This window comes from Phyllobates terribilis, unplaced genomic scaffold (assembly GCF_046119375.1).
Source record: "Phyllobates terribilis strain yellow unplaced genomic scaffold, ASM4611937v1 Scaffold_2__4_contigs__length_985480577, whole genome shotgun sequence".
NCBI lineage: Eukaryota > Metazoa > Chordata > Amphibia > Anura > Dendrobatidae > Phyllobates > Phyllobates terribilis.
This window is the reverse complement of record NW_027362762.1, coordinates 827,103,692-827,120,425: the sequence shown is the minus strand read 5'-3', so window position 1 is coordinate 827,120,425 and position 16,734 is coordinate 827,103,692. Positions and strand designations below refer to the sequence as shown.

Genomic DNA, 16,734 nt, shown 5'->3' with positions numbered 1-16,734 from the left:
GGTTGGAGTAAAAACCCCTTCCCTGGTCTTCCGGAGGAACCTGAACCACCACACCCTGCTGCAGGAGAGAGTCGACCTCCTGTAACAGTGCAGCAGCCAGCCTTGGCACGGATGGAATGCATGTCTGACGAAACCTGTCTGGAGGTGGAGAATGAAACTCTATGAAATAGCCTGCCGACATAACCCGCGTCACCCAGGCGTCCGATATGTGGGATGCCCAAATTGACCCGGATTGTAGCAGACGACCTCCCACCCGAGAACCCTCGGGGGGATCCCTGGCGTCAATTAGCCTTAGCGGATCTTTTGTCAACCTCCCGTCTGTCCTGACGGGACTGTTGCTTCCAAGGAGTACGAGATTTCTGGGAGGATCTGCCGGAGGACGAAGGACGACCTGATTTCCAAGAAGGCTGACCGAATCGTCCCCTGGTCCGAAAGGACCGATGACCTCTACCGGGCCCTGACCTGCCAGATGTGGATGGCGCTGCCTTCTTTAGAGGCAGGGAAACATCCTTGTCCTTGGCCTTGGCAATCAGCTCCGAAAGGTCCGAACCAAAAAGCTGACTGCCCCTATATGCAAGACTAAGCAAACCTTGCTTGGATACTGTATCTCCGGTCCACTGCTTAAGCCACAGTGCTCTTCTAACTGTGACGGCCGAAGCTTGAGCCTTGGACAAAGTTGAAGTAGTGTCCAGTACTGCATCCCTGCCATAACACATGGCTTCTTCCATCAACTGAAAAAGCCTTTCCACTTCTGAACGCGGAGTCCCATCTTGCCATGCCGTTTGCAGCTGATCCAACCACCGCAGGGAAGCCTCACCGGCCCACATGGCCCCTAAGGCCGCTCGGAAACCATGACCTGCGGCTTCATAGATGGATTTCGCCGCTGACTCCGATCTCCTGTCCAGAGGATCCTGAAGATTGGCTTTTCCTTTAACTGGAAGCAAGGAGGACTTGCTCAACTGAGACAGGGATATGTCCACCTCGGGAGAAGGAACCCAATCAGTGACCATCTCCTTAGCGCAGGGATACAGAGCATCAAAAAACCGCATCCCCTGGAAGCGTTTATCCGGACACCGGCGCTCCTTCTCCACTGCCTCGTTAAGTTCCTCATGCGTAGGCAACGTTGGACGAGCACGGCGCGTTTCCTGATATAGCCGGGCAGACTTAGACGGTCTTGCCGGCTCTTCAGACAGCTGTAACACTTCCCGCATGTCCTAAGCACATCTACGCGGCCTGAAAGTGAAATAGAGCGACCTCGTCGATCCTTTTCCTCGGAATCAAAGATTTCCTCAACCGAACTCGTTGGTGAAACCAAAACCTCTGATGCGCTGTGCGAGGGAGATAGTGCCACAGTCCTACGGCGCTTTTTTCCTCGTGGCGACGGATGCGATCTGGCTGACACCCACTGACCTAGGAGGCTAGAAAGACTATCAATGGAGCGAGTGAGCGCTTCCACCTTAACATCACTAAGGGTCGAACTTGACGTCGTGGAAGGCCTGGGTGTATCAGAAGCGTGCGACCGAACTTGGAACGGATCAGGAGAGCGGTCCGCACTCCCAGGCCCCTGATCCGACATGCCACCCACACCAGATGCCAGGATGTTACAATAAGGATGGCAAATAAAAGTGTGAAAATTGCACAGCCTGTTTTCAAAACTCTTTTTCTTTTTTTTTTTGTATGCCTCAAGCTCTGAAGGGTTAAAGTTCACCCTTAGAGAGAGCTACCCCAGAGCTGCAGAGCAAATAATTTAACTTAATCAACTGGGAGAAGCGCCCTTTTCCCCAGGAAAAGAAAAAGCAACCCTAAAGAACCATTCTGTTCAGAAGGGGTTAATATCACTGCAACTAAAATACTACACTGCCTACTAAGGTCAGCGAAGTAAATAGTTTCAAAAGAGAAGCGGTAGCGCTCACTATGTCTCCCTAGCAGGTTAGCCAAAGTGAAAAACGCTGTCAGGGAACCTCTGCCAAAGGCAGAGGGAACTCACCGATACCGCGGCGACCGCTCCTCCTGAGTGTATGGCGGTGGACGGGGAGCAGAGAGCAGGAGGTGCCCGATGGAACACGGAAGCCGGAGGAGAAGCAGGGACTGACACAGCGTGCGCCCAAACCAAGAGCTTCCTGCCTGAGATATGACGGCAGGAAGCCAGGAGACGCTAAGCCACGCCCCCGCTAAGCCACGCCCCCGACAGAGCCCGCGCTATTCAAGCAAAAGCGCGCTAGACAGAGAGCTTCCTTCCTCTATGAAGGCAGGAAGCAAGAAAAGAAAAAGCATGCGCTAATAAAGAGAGCTTCCTACCCCATTGATGGCAGGAAGCCAAAAACTTAAAGAAAAAATGTGCGCTTATACAAAAAGCTTCCTGCCTGATACACGGCAGGAAGCTAAGCAGTGTGGGGCCACATATAAACATTACTGGCCTCCGTCTCTGCTCCCCCCAGTAAAGGCAGCGTCAGCAATAGACAAAAACACACAGGCAGTCACACTTATAGAAGCGGCGGCTGCTGCCGCAGCGGTTAAGGCACTCTTATACAAAAGAGCACTTACCCGGCTGAACGCCACAGAGATCCTCAGGGATGTGTGGCGCTGTGGCCCTTTGCTCCCCCCTACGGCAGAACACGCAGGGACCCCGAGATGTGGTGTGCGCCTCCGCCAGGGAGCGCCCTGTATCCCCCGGGGCCGGCAGGCTTCTGTGGGGACCTCCTCAAGGGGTACACAGAGCCGCCAGGGGAGGGTCAGGGGTCTCAGTAGTGCCGAGACCCCCTGAGACCTCTAGACCACGGGGGGTCCAGGTCTCGCTGGATATAAAACAAAAAAACAAACTCTTCTGAGGAGCTGCAGAGGCAGCGACTATCCTCTGAGACCTCAGATAAAAGACTGGAGAACATGGGAGTAGGAGGAGCCTTTATACTGGAGGGGCCGGTCGTCACATTTTCTAATCTGAGGTGAACTATCCTATGGGGCTCCGCCTACCCACTAAGTAATGGATTTGTGTCTCCCTTCCTTCCCTTCTGCTGCTGAAAATGTCATTTTTATTATTTAACTTCTCATTTCCATTGCAGAGATATTAGCTTGTAAATTATAGATGATAATTTAATAAATTAATAATAGTCTTTTGTGTGTGGGCTGTGTGTCATTACAAACACCTCTGCATCTGCAGCTTTCATCCCATGGCACTGTCAGCTCAGCTCTACTCATTTTACCCCCACACTGACAGTGCGGTGAGATGAGAGCTAGAGATATATATAATGATACACAGCTCTGCTCTACTCCCCACCTCACTTGTAATCACTGCAGATGCCCCGTTTTGCACATATCACCATTTTAAGCATGCCCCATCCAAGCTCTATCTAATCTTCAGTTACCACTGGAATTGTCCTGGTGAAGTTGGAATGCTCCTGGTTTATCATCCAAGTGCAGATTCTCTCACCTGACTTCCTGCCAGCATAACTCTGCATTGCTTTCAGTACTGATATAGAGTGCAAATTTACCTTTAGAATACACTTTGTACCTCTATGATTTCTTCTGCACTGCCTAGTAATTACAAGTTCAGTTTGAAGATGCATAGGAGGGTTGAGCTCTGCTCGAAATTAGCTAACAGTGAAGTAACCACACTGCAGCTATACTGATTTAGATGGGAAAAGATAAAAATTGGCCAGGAGCAGAGAGTGCACAGTCGCATAAGGTAAAATCTCCACTTAGATTAGTTTGATAATAACTCAGAGAGGAGGGGCTAGTCAGGAGCACACAGGAAAGGAGGGATGGGTCTGCAGCACTAAGGAGAAGCAATGTGCTGTTGGGAAATGTAGTTTTAGCAGTGTAAGTATAGGAAACACACATTCAGGTTCATGAAGCTGAATACACAGAGGGGAAGATAGAGAAAATACAGAAAAGTACAAGAAAGAAATATTCTGTTGGATGCCTACACACTTTTTCTACTGTGATACAGTATGCAAAATGTAGCTTCATATGTCATCGTCACTCTAAGAGCTACTCTTTTGCTATCGAGGCAGCATTGTATGTGTATTGCGTATGAAAAGGTACCTTACTTATGTATATTTATTGATGTGATCAGCATTGCCTGGGAACAACTAGTCCAAACATATTACATTTTTTTCCTTGAGACAGAACAGAAAAGTAAAGAAGTATTTATTATTATTATTATTATTTATTTATATAGCGCCATTGATTCCATGGTGCTGTACATAAGAAGGGGTTACATACGAAATACAGATATCACTTACAGTAAACAAACTAACAATGATAGACTGGTACAGAGGGAAGAGGACCCTGCCCTTGCGGGCTTACATTTTACAAGAATGGGGAAGGAGACAGTAGGTTGAGGGGCTGCAGTAGCTCCGCTGTTGTTGAGGTGGCAGCAAGCAAGGTCATGGCAGGCTGTAAGCTTGTTTGAAGAGATGGGTTTTCAGGTTCCGTCTGAAAGATCCAAGTGTGGGGGATAATAGGACGTGTTGAGGCACAGAATTCCATAGGACGGGGGATATTCGGGAGAAATCTTGGAGGCGATTGCGTGAGGAACGAATAAGTGTGGAGGAGAGAAGGAGGTCTTGGGAGGACCTGAGATTACATGAGGGAATATATTGGGAGATTAGTTCAGAGATGTACGGAGGTTAGAGGTTATGGATGGCCTTGTAGGTCAGCGTTAGTAGTTTGAACTGGATATGCTCGGCAATTGAGAGCCAGTGAAGGTATTTGCAAAGGGGGGTAGCAGAGGAGTAGCGAGGCGAGAGATGGACCAGTCGCGCAGCAGAGTTAAGGATGGACTGAAGGGGTGCGAGAGTGCTAGCAGGTAGGCCACAGAGGAGGATGTTGCAGTAGTCGAGGCGGAAGATGATGAGGGCATGCACAAGCAGTTTAGTAGACTGAGGGTTGAGGAAAGGACGGATTCTGGAAACAGTTTTGAGCTGGAGGCAACAGGAGGTGGCGAGAGCTTAGGTGTGGGGTTTGAAGGACAGGGCAGAGTCAAGGGTTACTCCGAGGCAGCGGATTGTCGGCACAAGGGAAAGAGTGAAGTCATTTATTGTGATAGAAAGAACAGGTGGGAAAGATGTGCGAGATGGGGGAAAGATGATGAGTTCAGTTTTGTCCACATTGAGCTTGAGGAAACAGGAGGAGAAGGAGGAGGATATGGCTGCTAGACATGCTGGGATTCTGGACAGCAGAGAGGTGACATCTGGGCCAGAGAGGTAGATCTGGGTGTCATCAGCGTACAGATGGTACTTGAAGCCATGGGATTTTATGAGCTATCCCAGGCCAAGGGTATAGATTGAGAAGAGTAGGGGTCCTAGGACAGAGCCTTGAGGGACTCCAACAGAGAGGGGTGCGGGGTGAGGAGGTAGTGTGGGAGTGGAAGATGCTAAATGTGCGGTTAGAAAGGTATGAGGAGATCCAAGATAGGGCAAGGTCTTTGACGCCAAAGGAAGAGAGGATCTGTAGTAGGAGGCAGTGGTCAACTGTTTCGAAAGTAGAGGACAGGTCAAGAAGAAGGAGTACAGAGAATTATCTGTTAGCTTTGGCTATAAGTAAGTCATTGGTGATTTTGGTAAGGGCAGTTTCGGTGGAATGGTGGGGGCGGAAGCCGGATTGTCGGTTGTCGAAGAGAGAGTTAGATGAGAAGTGGGAGGAAAGTTCAGCGTGAACGTGTTGCTTAAGGAGTTTGGAGGCAAATGGGAGCAGCGATATGGGGCAATAGCTGGACAAGGCGGTTGGATCGAGGGATGGCTTTTTGAGGATGGGCGTGATTGTGGTATGTTTGAAGGCAGCAGGGAAGGTACCAGAAGATAGTGATAGGTTGAAGAGATGGGTTAGGGATGGGATGAGTGTGGGGGTGAGGTTGGGGAGGAGATGGGATGGGATGGGGTCGAGTGCACAAGTGGTGAGGTGTGATTTGGAGAGGAGACAAGTAAAGTCTCTTTCTGTGATGTTGGAAGGGAGGTTATGAGGGTAGGGCAATGGTGTGGAAAACAAAGGGGTTGTGGTGGTCGGACAGTAAAGACTTGCCGTGTTTGGTCAATCTTTTTTTGAAGTGTGTGACAAACTCCTCAGCAGAGATGACGGAGGTCGGTCAGATGGGGCAGTGGAGGGTGGAGGAGAGAGCTAAAAGTGTTGAATAGCTGTTTGGGGTTATAGGATAGGGAAGATATGAGGGTTGTGAAGTAGGCCTGTTTAGCAGAGGTAAGTGCTGATTTGAATGCGAGTGTTGCTTGTTTGAATGCAGTGAAGTCATCTTGAGAATGTGTTTTTTTCCAACGCTGCTCCGCAACCCTGGATAATGTCAAAGCTGTTTAGTGAGGTTGTTGTGCCAGGGTTGCCTGTTGACTCGTCGTGCTCTGCCATGCATAAGAGGGGCGACCGAGTCAATAGCTGATGCGAGAGTGGTATTGTAGAAAGCAGTGGCACTCTCTGTGTCATGAAGTGAAGATATGGATGTCAGTGGTAGAATAGAGTCAGAGAGTGTGTGGGGGTCTAGATGTGCAAGGTTTCTGCGGGGGGTGTGCTAATTGCTGGACATAAGTGACAGGTGAGGAGGACAGGGTTGAGAAAGTGAGTAGATGGTGGTCAGATAGGGGTAGGGGGAAGGTTGTGAGGCTAGATAGGGAGCAGAGTCGGGTGAAGATGAGGTCTAGTGTGTGTCTGTCTCTGTGGGTGGCTGAGGAGGACCACTGAGTAGTCCAAAGGATGAAGTAAGCGACAGGAGTTTGGATGCTGCTGACTAGCGAGTGTCAGTGGGGATGTTGAAATTGCCCATGATGATTGTGGGAATGTCAGCAGAGAGAAAGTAAAGAAGCCAGGTGGAGAATTGGTCAATAAAGGCAGTGACCGAGCCTGGAGGTCAGTATATGACAGCCACTTGGAGGTTGGAGGGACAGTAGATGCGGACTTCAAAAGAAGTGGACTTCAAAAGAAGGGAGAATAAGAGAGGGTAGAGGAGGAGTAGGGCTAAAGGTGCAGTTAGAAAGGAGAAGACCCACTCCTCCACCATGTCTGTTACCAGGGCGAGGAGTGTGCGTGAAGTGCAATCCACTGTAACACAGCGCAGAAGGAAGGCAGTGTTGGAGGGCGTCAGCCATGTCTCTGTGATGCCCAGGAAGGAGAGATGACGAAAGGTAAAGAGGTCGTGGACAAAATGGAGTTTGTTGCAGACAGAGCGGGCATTCCAGAGTGCTCCAGAGAGAGGGAGCAGGGGGGTGGGTGTCAGGGGGACCGGTTTTGCGTAAGAGAGGTTGCGGTAGTTTGCAAGTATGGAGAAGAAAGGAATTAAAAATGTGAAAAAGCTGTTATATGTTACATTTTTATTTCATAAATCAATAGTACACATGGAAATATGCAACTTTGTAATATATCTTATCAGAGAAGTCTGCTGCTTTCTCCTCCTGAATTGATCTTTTTGACCACCTAGGTTATCACTCATTCCCTGGAAAATCTCACATCTGCACGGAAGTTTGTATGTTCTCCCAGTGTTTGTATGGGTTTCCTTCCACACTCCAAATACATATTGATAGGGAATTTAGATTATGAGCTCCAATAATTCTAATCAAAGATTGTGTCACCTGTAAGGTAACATGGATGTAAATGATTAATTGTATTGCTCACTGCATCTAATCAGCACTGTAGCCACTGTGTGGTCTAAAATGATTTTTGGTACAACTGACCTGACTTTGCAATTGATCGATGTACTAAGTTTGGTTTTGGATTTATAGTAAGCCTTGTTGCTGTATTCATGTGCTGATGATAGCTCTAGCACTGTTTCATGTACTGATGTTGGTTCTCTTGCTATATTCATTTGCTGTGTTGGTTCTGCTTCTGTATTCAGATACTAATAATAGTTCTGGTGCTGTATTCATGCACTGGTGTTGGTTCTGGTCAGTATTCATGTACAAATTCTGGTTCTGGTGGTGTACTCATTTACTGTGTTGGTTCTGAAACTGTATTCCTATTTCTATGATGACTCTGGTGCTGCACTCATACACCACTTCTATATCAGTATTCGTGTACTGATGTTGGATCTGGTGCTGTATTCATATATTAGTGTTGGTTTTGGTGTTTTGTTCTTACACAATGATGGTTCTGGTTCAGTAGTCATGTACTGATGATTGTTCTGGTATTGTATTCATGTACTAATCATGGTGTTAGTGCTATATATCATGTACTGATGTTAGTTTTGGTGATGTAATCATATACTGTTTATTGTTTCAGTGCTGTATTTATGTACTTATGATGGTCTTATTGCTGTATTCATGTGTTAATGATCTTCTTGGTGCTGTATTCATATTCTGATGATAGCCTTGGTGCTGTACTGAGTTTAGATCTGGTGCTGTATTCATGTAAGGTCTTAGTTCTAGTACTGTATTCATGTATCTATGATGGTTCCGGAGCTATATTCATGTACTGATACTGGTCCTCGTGTAGTATTCATATACTGGAGTTTGTTTTGGTGCTTTATTATACTTATGATGGTTCTGGTGCAGTATTCATGTACGAATATTGGTTCTGGTGCTGTATTCATGTACTGGTATTCATATACTGATTATGGCTTTGGTGCTGTATTCATGTACTGTGTTGATTCTGGTGCCAAATTCATGTATGGACATTGGTGGTATTCATATATACTGATGATGATTTTGGTGCGGCATTTATGCATTTATTCTGGTGCGGTATTCATGCACTTGTGTTGGTTCTGGGGTGGTATTTATGTACTTGTGTTGGTTCTGATGCTGTGTTCATGTACTATTTTTAGTTCTGGTGCTGTATACATACAGTACAGACCAAAAGTTTAGACACACCTTCTCATTTAAAGATTTTTCTGTATTTTCATAACTATGAAAATTGCACATTCACACTGAAGGCAACAAAACTATGAATTAACACATGTGGAATTATATACTTAACAAAAAAGTGTGAAACAACTGAAAATATGTCTTATATTCTAGGTTCTTCAAAGTAGCCACCTTTTGCTTTGATGACTGCTTTGCACACTCTTGGCATTCTCTTGATGAGCTTCAAGAGGTAGTCACCGGAAATGGTTTTCACTTCACAGGTGTGCCCTGTCAGGTTTAATAAGTGGGATTTCTTGCCTTATAAATGGGGTTGGGACCATCAGTTGTGTTGTGCAGAAGTCTGGTGGATACACAGCTGATAGTCCTACTGAATAGACTGTTAGAATTTGTATTATGGCAAGAAAAAAGCAGCTAAGTAAAGAAAAACGAGTGGCCATCATTACTTTAAAAAATGAAGGTCAGTCAGTCTGAAAAATTGGGCAAACTTTGAAAGTGTCCCCAAGTGCAGTTGCAAAAACCATCAAGCGCTACAAAGAAACTGGATTACATGAGGACCGCCCCAGGAAAGGAAGGCCAAGAGTCACCTCTGCTTCTGAGGATAAGTTTATCCGAGTCACCAGCCTCAGAAATCGCAGGTTAACAGCAGCTCAGATTAGAGACCAGGTCAATGCCACACAGAGTTCTAGCAGCAGACACATCTCTACAACAATTGTTAAGAGAAACTTTGTGCAGCAGGCCTTCATGGTAAAATAGCTGCTAGGAAACCACTGCTAAGGACAGGCAACAAGCAGAAGAGACTTGATTGGGCTAAAGAACACAAGGAATGTACATTAGACCAGTGGAAATCTGTGCTTTGGTCTGATGAGTCCAAATTTGAGATCTTTGGTTCCAACCACCGTGTCTTTGTGCGACGCAGAAAAGGTGAACGGATGAACTCTACATGCCTGGTTCCCACCGTGAAGCATGGAGGAAAGGTGTGATGGTGTGGGGGTGCTTTGCTGGTGACACTGTTGGGGTTTATTCAAAATTGAAGGCATACAGAACCAGCATGGCTACCACAGCATCTTGCAGCGGAATGCTATTCCATCCGGTTTGCGTTTAGTTGGACCATCATTTATTTTTCAACAGGACAATGACCCCAAACACACCTCCAGGCTGTGTAAGGGCTATTTGACCAAGTAGGAGAGTGATGGGGTGCTACGCCAGATGACCTGGCCTCCACAGTCACCAGACCTGAACCCAATCGAGATGGTTTGGGGTGAGCTGGACCGCACAGTGAAGGCAAAAGGGCCAACAAGTACTAAGCTTCTCTGGGAACTCCTTCAAGATTGTTGGAAGACCATTTCCTGTGACTACCTCTAGAAGCTCATCAAGAGAATGCCAAGAGTGTGCAAAGCAGTCATCAAAGAAAAAGGTGGCTACTTTGAAGAACCTAGAATATAAGACATATTTTCAGTTGTTTCACACTTTTTTTGTAAAGTATATAATTCCACATGTGTTAATTCATAGTTTTGATGCCTTCAGTGTGAATATACAAGTTTCATAGTCATGAAAATACAGAAAAATCTATAAATGAGAAGGTGTGTCCAAACTTTTGGTCTATACTGTATACTGATGTTGGCTCTTGTGCTGTATTTATGTAATGATGTTGGTTCTGGTATTTATATACAAATTATAGTATTGGTGCTATATTTATGAACTAATGTTAATTAGGGTGCTGTATTCTTGTACTGATGTTGGTTCTGGAATTGTATTGATGTAAGGATTTTAGTTCTGGTGCTATATTCATGTACTGATTTTGGCTCTGGTGCTGTGTATTAAAGGTTATGGTTACTAGATTCTGTGATGGGATGTTGATCTAGGGAACTAGTATGATTGCTGTATGTGGAGTCAGGAATGTCTCATAGGAAGTAATTAGCATCTGCCTCATGGGGTTTTTGCCTTCCTCAGCATTAACATATTAGGGTATGGTTTGAACTTGATAAACTTACAGTCATGGCCAAAAGTGTTGGAACGCTTGAAATTGTTCCAGAAAATGAAGTATTTCTCCCAGAAAATTATTGCAATTACACGTTTTGTTATACATGTTTATTTCCTTTGTGTTTATTGGAACAACACAAAAAAAAACAGAGAAAAAAAGGCAAATTGGACATAATTTCATACAAAACCCCAAAAATGGGTCGGACATAATTGTTGGCACCTTTCCAAAATTGTGGGTAAACAACTTTATTTCAAGCATGTTATGCTCATTCAAACTCACCTGTGGCAAGTAACAGGTGTGGGCGATATGAATATCACACCTGAAACCAGGTTTTTTTTGTGTGTTGTTCCAATACACACAAAGGAAATTAACATGTGCATAAGAAAACATGAGTAATGTCACGCTAGGTTTGGGGAGAACCCAGCCTATAACGGCCGGAACAGGGGAGGGAGCCCTACAACTAGGGAAAGGGAAAGTGGAGACCCCTAAGTAGATCTATCGACAACCTGACTCCCCTATCGACCCTAAATAGGTTCCGCATCTATCGTCGAGCAGGATATCTTAGCTCTAGCTGACCCTACAGCTATGCACTCGGTAGGGAGGGGAAGGGGTGAGCACTAGTCAGCCCAACTGCAAACTAAAGTACAAATCTGGGAAACAAACAAAGGAATAAACTTAGCTTTAAGAGAACACGGCTGCAATCCACAATGGAACTCCAAGGAAATTCTAGCAGACTACTAGAATTCCAGGCCTGAATAGAAGGGGAAACTATCACCAGCAACTCACTGGAGAAATTGAGTGTATTTAAGGATCCAGAAAGGGTGTGGTAATTAGCAGCAGAAGGTGAAGATCACCGCTGGGTCCTAGAGAGAGAGAGGGATAATGAAAGGATCAGGAAGATGTTTGCAAGGCTAAACACAGCAACCTTCTACAGCCGGATCCTGTATGACTGTCTGACAGACCTGACACACCCATGACAGTACCCTCCCTTCTACGAGTGGTCTCTGGACACTCAGGACCAGGTTTCTCTGGATGAGAGGCATGGAATGAATGAACCAACCTAGAGGAATTCACCTCCGATGCTGAAACCCATATCCTTTCCTATGGACCACAAACCCTCCAGTGCACCAAGTACTGAAGGGAACGACGCTGAAGAAGAGAATCCACAATATTCGAAATTTGGAACTCTAAATTGCCATCAACCATGATTGGGGGTGGTGGCAGGGGGGAGGGCTCAAGAGGTACTACATACTACTTGAGCAGAGACCTGTGAAACACATTGTGGATCCTAAGAGCCTGAGGCAACTCAAGACGAAACGCTGCTGGGTTAATGACGGCGGTTATTTTATAGGGACCATAAATCTAAGTACCATCTTCCAGGAAGGAAAGTTCAATTTGATATTCCTGGTAGACAACCAAACAAAGTCATTCACACTTAGGTCCGGACCTGGCGAGCATTTCCTGTCAGCCATGCGTTTGTATCTGTCTCCCTTGATTTTCAAATTACTCTGAACCTCCGCACACAGAAGAGAGCGACAAAGTAAAATGCTCCTCCTCAGGAACTCCCGAAGCCCCTCCACCACTAAAGGTACCAAACTGTGGATGAAAACCATATGCACCAAAGAAAGGTGACCTGCCAGCAGGGCCGGACTGCGACAAAAAAGCAGCCCTGCCAGACAAACCCCACCAGCCCACATACTATAACACTCCCCACCCCCGATCAGTGAGTTTTCTTATACTTTCTCGTGCCCTTCATCACTCTCTTAAAGGAGTTAGGCCTCTTTCACACGTTCTAATATTTCCAGTACCAGAAAAAATATTACCGGAGATATCCATGTCCGTGTGCCGCATCATGAGCACACGTACCGGCGCCTGGGAATCAGTGTACAGTTAGCACTGTTCTCGGCGCTGCTATCAGCACCAGCAGGCACAATGATGAGAGTAGTAGTGTCTGCTATCGAAGTGTCCGACTGTAAAAATAAGAATAAAATAGAAAAATCCTTATACTCACCTGTCCTAAGTGTCCCCCTCTGTAATCCATGCGACTAATCATGCCGAGGAGAATCACTCCTGCAGCGTGCTGAGCTCAGTGAGTGACAGGGCACCGCTCGCTCAGCACAGCTCCAGGGCGGCTCGCTGCAGGAGTCATTATTCCCGGCTCCTCGGCGTAGTTGGTCGCATGGATTACAGCGGGGGACACTTAGGACAGGTGAGTATAAGGATTTTTTTATTTTATTCTTATTTTTACAGTTGGAGACAGCGGGAGCAGACTACTACTCTCATCATTGTCCCTGCTGGTGCTGATCACAGCACCGGCAAAGGACAATGATGAGGGCAGCGTTCAGCACACGGCGCTTGGGAACAGTGCTAACTGTACTGCGGATTCCCAAGCACCGGTACGTGTCACACGGATGGCATCCGTCTGCGGTACGTGTTTACACGGACCCATTGACTTGAATGGATCCGTGCTGCGGGCCAAAAACAGACAGGTCTACATGTGGATCACAGACACACGGTACTTGGAAATACACTGAGGTGTACACAGACCCATTCTTTTCAATGGGTCTGCATGTGTCAGTGCCTCCGGTATATGTAGAAACTGTCACTACAAGTACCAGACACACTGACGTGTGAAAGAGCCTTTATTTGAGGAGCCACATGTGAATGGCGCAGCAGTGCACATGATCCACCACAGCTGCATTTACATGGTGCTCTTCAGAGCACTGGTTCTCGGGATCATGGGGGTCCCAGCAGTTGTACCCCCAACGATTGAAAAGTTCTCGGGATAGTGGATTACTTGGAATAATCCGTTTAAACGGGTTTTCCAATATTTATTTTTATTTTCCCATAGGAATATTGAAAATAATAAACCAATATTAACCCTCCCAAAGTCTAATGTTGCCTCTCCGGCAACAGGACTGGAAAAGTGGTACTGTGCAGTGTATATGGTATTGTGCAGTGTGTATATACAGGACAGGAGGAGTGGTACTGTTCAGTGTATATATACAGGACAGAAGAAGTGGTACTGTCAGGGGTGGATTAAGAGTAGCAAGGGTCCCGGGCAGTTTAGAAGGCGCACCCCCCCCCCCCCCCCCGCACCCCTCCCCACACACACCTGATGTATCACATGTCACATAATCCCCTGTGATAGATCATGTGATAGTTCACGTGAAATTAATTTGGCACAATATTAATATAATAATAATTATAATAATTTTTTTTAGGCTGTGTGCCCACTATGCATTTTTTTAGCGTTTCCGCAGCGGTAATTCCGCTGCAGAGACGCTTAAAAAACGCTTGGTAGAAGGTCTGCCATGTTCCCCAATGATAATCTGCATGTGCTATGCACATGCTGCGGAAATTTCTCTGCGCAATATCATTGCGGAAACATTCGCAGCACTACCAATTATTTTGCGGAAGCGCGGCATTTTCGCCACCATTGACTTGTATTGGAACGCATGGAATCCGCATCACTACATCTGTACATGCGGATTCCATGCGTTTCAATGTGCGGATGGTAACCGGGTCTGGAGGACAGGAGACTCTCCTCCGGACCCAGGTACCATAGTACCTGTAAAAAAAAAAGAATAAAATAAAAACTAAATATTATACTTACCTTCTGATGGCCCCCGGTGTCTTTATCCGATGCGTCCTGGCTTGCCGGCAGTTTGCGGTAGACTAAAGGACCTGTGGTGTCGTCATTTAGTCATGTGACGGGTCACGCGACCGCTGACGTCGGCAGGCCATCAGAAGGTAAGTATATATTTATTTTTTATTTTTTACCATTCTTTTACGGTCACACTATATAAATCCATGCCGGTTGCATGGATTTATATAGTGTGACCAAGTTGTCAAGTACTTTTCCAAGTGATGCTAAAATCGCTTGGAAAGTGCTTGACAACCCGCATGCGGAAATGCAAGTGAAGAACGCTTCACATCCGCTTGTCCCTGGCAGGAAAAACGCATGTACAATCCGTATGCGTTTTTTCTGCCAGGGAGAGCAGAAACGCTCAAAAAAAATCCAGAGCATTTCTGCATCGTGGGCACATAGCCTTACATTAATTGTATGGCTTAATATTGAGCACATGTAGCCATCTATACACAGCAGGAGGCCGCACGTAGCCATCTATACGCAGCGGGAGGCCGAACGGCGCCATCTATACACAGCGGGAGGCCGCACGTAGCCATCTATACACAGCGGGAGGCTGCACGTAGCCATCTATACACACCAGGAGGCCGCACGTAGCCATCTATACACAGCAGGAGGCCGCACGTAGCCATCTATACACAGCAGGAGGCCGCACTTAGCTGTCTATACACAGCAGGAGGCCGCACATAGCCATCTATACACAGCGGGAGGCCGCACGTAGCCATCTATACACAGCGGGAGGCCGCAAGTAGCCATCTATACACAGCGGGAGGCCGCACGTAGCCATCTATACACAGCGGGAGGCCGCACGTAGCCATCTATACACAGCGGGAGGCTGCACATAGCCATCTATACACAGCAGGAGGCCGCACTTAGCCATCTATACACTGCAGGAGGCTGCACTTAGCCATCTATACACAGCAGGAGGCCGCACATAGCCATCTATACACAGTGGGAGGCCGCATGTAGCCATCTATACACAGCAGGAGGCCGCACATAGCCATCTATACACAGCGGGAGGCCGCACGGTGCCGTCTATATACAGCGGGAGGCCGCACGGTGCCGTCTATACACAGCGGGAGGCCGCACGTAGCCATCTATACACAGCAGGAGGCCGCACGTAGCCATCTATACACAGCAGGAGGCCGCACGTAGCCATCTATACACAGCAGAAGGCCGCGCGTAGCCATCTATACACAGCAGGAGGCAGCACGTAGCCATCTATACAAAGCAGGAGGCCACACGTGGCCATCTATACACATCAGGAGGCCGCATGTAGCCATCTATACACAGCAGGAGGCCGCACGTAGCCATCTATACACAGCAGGAGGCCGCACGTAGCCATCTATACACAGCAGGAGGCCGTACGTAGCCATCTATACACAGCGGGAGGCCGCATGTAGCCATCTATACACAGCGGGAGGCTGCACGTAGCCATCTATATACAGCGGGAGGCCGCACGTAGCCATCTATACACAGCGGGAGGCTGCACGTAACCATCTATACACAGCAGGAGGCCGCACATAGCCATCTATACACAGCGGGAGGCCGCATGTAGCCATCTATACACAGCAGGAGGCCGCACATAGCCATCTATACACAGCGGGAGGCCGCACGGTGCCGTCTATATACAGCGGGAGGCCGCACGGTGCCGTCTATACACAGCGGGAGGCCGCACGTAGCCATCTATACACAGCGGGAGGCCGCACGGTGCCGTCTATATACAGCGGGAGGCCGCACGGTGCCGTCTATACACAGCGGGAGGCCGCACGTAGCCATCTATACACAGCGGGAGGCCGCACATAGCCATCTATACACAGCGGGAGGCCGCACGTAGCCATCTATACACAGCAGGAGGCCGCACGTAGCCATCTATACACAGCAGGAGGCCGCACGGCGCCATCTATGCACAGCAGGAGGCCCCACGGCGCCATCTATACACAGCGGGAGGCCGCACGGCGCCATCTATACACAGCGGGAGGCCGCACGCAGTCACGTACACACACACAAACATATACAGACATATACATACACGCATAAACACATTTGAAACACAAAAATACATATAAACAGACATCACACAATAATATCTGCCTGCACACACACACACGCTCACTCACACACACACACGCTCACTCACACACACACTCTCACACACTCCATCCCCCGGCTCGGCTCCAGTCCTCCAGCTCCTCTCCGGTGCAGCAGTGCAGCGCGCACTGCGTGATGTCACACTAGCAGACACGGCCGCGCACAGGGCCGTGTCTCCTAGCAGTGACGCGGCCGGGCCAGCACACAGGGAAGTTAAC

At 47.5% G+C, this 16,734-nt stretch overlaps 1 protein-coding gene across 2 annotated transcripts in view; it reads right to left on the bottom strand.

Annotated features, from left to right (window-relative positions):
• Positions 1-16,734, bottom strand: part of LOC141253010 (uncharacterized) — a 106,357-nt gene that overhangs the window by 57,383 nt on the left and 32,240 nt on the right. The window contains exon 2 of one of the 2 annotated variants that reach the window (XM_073670763.1): positions 11,563-11,639. The exons of the other annotated variant lie outside the window; for it this stretch is intronic. The gene's annotated coding sequence lies outside the window, so the exon portion shown is untranslated. The remainder of the gene's footprint in view (positions 1-11,562; positions 11,640-16,734) is intronic. 2 annotated transcript variants of the gene reach the window in all.